This window comes from Nerophis ophidion, linkage group LG04, assembly GCF_033978795.1.
Source record: "Nerophis ophidion isolate RoL-2023_Sa linkage group LG04, RoL_Noph_v1.0, whole genome shotgun sequence".
Taxonomy (NCBI): Eukaryota; Metazoa; Chordata; class Actinopteri; order Syngnathiformes; family Syngnathidae; genus Nerophis; species Nerophis ophidion.
The window spans coordinates 83,881,029-83,886,018 of NC_084614.1; the positions used below are offsets into that span (position 1 = coordinate 83,881,029).

The 4,990-nt window shown below is 22.3% G+C and overlaps 1 protein-coding gene across 1 annotated transcript in view; it reads right to left on the minus strand.

Annotated features, from left to right (window-relative positions):
• rskrb (ribosomal protein S6 kinase related b) overlaps positions 1 to 4,990 on the minus strand; it is a 29,343-nt gene that overhangs the window by 17,517 nt on the left and 6,836 nt on the right.

Consider the following 4,990-nt stretch of genomic DNA (forward strand, 5'->3'; position numbering starts at 1 on the left):
AAAAACAACATATTGGAAATATTGTAACAATATTGAACATTTTTGTAAAAATATTGCAAAGGTAGAGTAAAATATTGTAACGCATTGTACAAATATTGTACACATATTGTAAAAAGATGTAAAATATTGTATAAATATTGTAAAATATAGAAAAAAATGTTGTAGAAATATAGTACAATATATTGTACAGATATTTTACAAAATATTGTAAAAACATTGTAAATATACTGAAAATACTGTAACAATCTTGTACATTTTTGTAAAAACATTGTAAATATACTGAAAATACTGTAACAATCTTGACATTTTTGTAAAAATATTATAAAGGTAGAGTAAAATATTGTAACGCATTGTACAAATATTGTACACATATTGTAAAAAGATGTAAAATATTGTATAAATATTGTAAAATATAGAAAAAAATATAGTATATAGTACAAAATATTGTACAGATATTTTACAAAATATTGTAAAAACATTGTAAAGATACTGAAAATACTGTAACAACCTTGTACATTTTTGTAAAAATATTGTAAAGGTAGAGTAAAATATTGTAACGCATTGTACAAATATTGTACACATATTGTAAAAAGATGTAAAATATTGTATAAATATTGTAAAATATAGAAAAAATGTTGTAGAAATATAGTACAAAATATTGTACAGATATTTTACAAAATATTGTAAATATACTGAAAATAGTGTAACAATCTTGTACATTTTTGTAAAAACATTGTAAATATACTGAAAATACTGTAACAATCTTGTACATTTTTGTAAAAATATTATAAAGGTAGAGTAAAATATTGTAACGCATTGTACAAATATTGTACAAATATTGTAAAAAGATGTAAAATATTGTATAAATATTGTAAAATATAGAAAAAAATGTTGTAGAAATATGGTACAAAATATTGTACAGATATTTTACAAAATATTGTAAAGATACTGAAAATACTGTAACAATCTTGTACATTTTTGTAAAAATATTGTAAAGGTAGTGTAAAATATTGTAACGCATTGTACAAATATTGTAAAAATATTGCACAAATGTTGTGCAAATATTGTAAAATGATGTAAAATATAGCTAAACTATTGTGCAACTATAGTAGAAAATAGTGTAAAGTTATTGTAAAATACTGTAAAAACAATTACTTTTCTGTACTAATGTAATATTGCAATATATTGTGTACAAATATTGCAAATATGTTGTGTAAATATTGTAAAAAAGATTGTTAAATAGTGTCAAATACTGCAAAAGTTTTGTACAAATATTGTAAAAAATATTGTACATGTATCGTACTAAATATTAAAAAAACAACATATTGGAAATATTGTAACAATATTGAACATTTTTGTAAAAATATTGTAAAGGTAGAGTAAAATATTGTAACGTATTGTACAAATATTGTAAAAATATTGCACAAATGTGCAAATATTGTAAAATATAGAAAAAAATGTTGTAGAAATATAGTACAAAATATTGTACATATATTTTACAAAATATTGTAAAAACATTGTAAATATACTGAAAATACTGTAACAACCTTGTACATTTTTGTAAAAATATTGTAAAGGTAGAGTAAAATATTGTAACGCATTGTACAAATATTGTACACATATTGTAAAAAGATGTAAAATATTGTATAAATATTGTAAAATATAGAAAAAATGTTGTAGAAATATAGTACAAAATATTGTACAGATATTTTACAAAATATTGTAAATATACTGAAAATAGTGTAACAATCTTGTACATTTTTGTAAAAACATTGTAAATATACTGAAAATACTGTAACAATCTTGTACATTTTTGTAAAAATATTATAAAGGTAGAGTAAAATATTGTAACGCATTGTACAAATATTGTACAAATATTGTAAAAAGATGTAAAATATTGTATAAATATTGTAAAATATAGAAAAAAATGTTGTAGAAATATGGTACAAAATATTGTACAGATATTTTACAAAATATTGTAAAGATACTGAAAATACTGTAACAATCTTGTACATTTTTGTAAAAATATTGTAAAGGTAGTGTAAAATATTGTAACGCATTGTACAAATATTGTAAAAATATTGCACAAATGTTGTGCAAATATTGTAAAATGATGTAAAATATAGCTAAACTATTGTGCAACTATAGTAGAAAATAGTGTAAAGTTATTGTAAAATACTGTAAAAACAATTACTTTTCTGTACTAATGTAATATTGCAATATATTGTGTACAAATATTGCAAATATGTTGTGTAAATATTGTAAAAAAGATTGTTAAATAGTGTCAAATACTGCAAAAGTTTTGTACAAATATTGTAAAAAATATTGTACATGTATCGTACTAAATATTAAAAAAACAACATATTGGAAATATTGTAACAATATTGAACATTTTTGTAAAAATATTGTAAAGGTAGAGTAAAATATTGTAACGTATTGTACAAATATTGTAAAAATATTGCACAAATGTGCAAATATTGTAAAATATAGAAAAAAATGTTGTAGAAATATAGTACAAAATATTGTACATATATTTTACAAAATATTGTAAAAACATTGTAAATATACTGAAAATACTGTAACAATCTTGTACATTTTTGTAAAAATATTGTAAAGGTAGTGTGAAATATTGTAACGCATTGTACAAATATTGTACACATATTGTAAAAAGATGTAAAATATTGTATAAATATTGTAAAATATAGAAAAACATGTTGTAGAAATATAGTACAAAATATTGTACAGATATTTTACTAAATATTGTAAATATACTGAAAATACTGTAACAATCTTGTACATTTTTGTAATAATATTGTAAAGGTAGTGTAAAATGTTGTAACGCATTGTACAAATATTGTACACATATTGCACAAATGTTGTGCAAATATTGTAAAATGATGTAAAATATAGCTAAACTATTGTACAACTATAGTATAAAATTGTGTAAAGTTATTGTAAAATATTGTAAAAAAATTGTACTTTTCTGTACTAATGTAATATTGCAAAATGTTGTACAATTATAATACAGCATATTCTTAAGTTATTGTAAAATATTGTAAAAAAAGTAAAACATTTTTACAATTATTGTAAAATATTGCAAAATGTAAACCTATAGTACAAAAAAAATGTAAAGTTATTGGAAAATGTTGTAAATTTTTGTACAAATATTGTAAAAATAGTGTAAAATATTGCAAATATGTTGTGCAAATATTGTATATTTGTGTACAACTATAGTATAAAATAGTGTAAAGTTATTGTAAAATATTGTAAAAAAAATTACTTTTCTGTACTATTGTAATGTTGCAAAATGTTGTACGATTATAATACATTATATTCTTAAGTTATTGTAAAATATTGTAAAAAAAGTAAAACATGTTTACAATTATTGTAAAATATTGCAAAATGTACAACTATAGTACAACATTTTTTAAAGTTATTGTAAAATATTGTAAATTTTTGTAAAAAAAATATTGTAAAATAGTGTAAAATATTGCAAATATGTCGTGCAAATATTGTACATTTGTGTACAACTAGAGTATAAAATAGTGTAAAGTTATTGTAAAATATTGTAAAAAAATTACTTTTCTGTACTAATGTAATATTGCAAAATGTTGTACGATTATAATACAGCATATTCTTAAGTTATTATAAAATATTGTAAAAAAAGTAAAACATTTTTATAATTATTGTAAAATATTGCAAAATGTACAACTATAGTACAAAAAATTGTAAAGTTATTGTAAAATTTTGTAAATTTTAGTAAAAAATATTGTAAAACAGTGTAAAATATTGCAAATATGTTGTGCAAATATTGTACATTTGTGTACAAATATTGTAGAATATTGCAAATATTGTAAAAGAGATTGTAAAATACTGTACAAATGTAGTCGGTTGTAAAATAATGTCAAAATATTGTAAAAATATTGTAAATATTTTGCAAAATGTTTTTAAAAAAGTACTACAAATATTGTAAAATAGTGTAAAAATTTTGTAAAGTAACATACAAATATTGTAAGACCATTGTAAAATATTGTAAACTATTGTATAAATATGATTTCATTAAAAAGGTTCAAACTTGTGGAATGTACTGACAAAAAGTTGCAATGTTGACTAATAACACAAGGCTGTTTTTTTTCTTTAAATTCTTCCAAAAAATAATAATGAATCAAAACCAATGTTGTCATGACTTATTGACCAATTACAGACTCCAATTACAACAGTATACATTATGAGATATAGTTATATTATACAATATATAAAAATATTCCACTTCAGATTTTTGGGGGGGAAAAATATTGCATATTTTTTTTGTTTGACATAAAAAAAGTTTTCTATGACAAAAAGAGCATGAAACGATTACACACAAAAAACATTAAAAATAAATAAAAAGCTATTGTGGAAACATGGATATGAAACAGATCAAGAGATTTAAGCGTAGAAAGGAGAAAAACAACAAATGGCTTATTTTTAACACTTAAGAGTGGAGCTCTTTTGGATCTCTGAGGGTTTTAGTGTGATTAAAAAAAAATCATTTAAAAATTATAATGATTCCATAGTGGATCCAACATAATAGTGAGAGTCCAGTCCATAGTGGATCTAACATAATATTGTGAGAGTCCAGTCCATAGTGGATCTAACATAATATTGTGAGAGTCCAGTCCATAGTGGATCTAACATAATAGTGTGAGAGTCCAGTCCATAGTGGATCTAACATAATAGTGTGAGAGTAAAGTCCATAGTGGATCTAACATAATAGTGAGAGTCCAGTCCATAGTGGATCCAACATAATAGTGAGAGTCCAGTCCATAGTGGATCTAACATAATAGTGAGAGTCCAGTCCATAGTGGATCTAACATAATAGTGTGAGAGTCCAGTCCATGGTGGATCTAACATAATAGTGTGAGAGTCCAGTCCATAGTGGATCTAACATAATAGTGTGAGTCCAGTCCATAGTGGATCTAACATAATAGTGAGAGTCCAGTCCATAGTG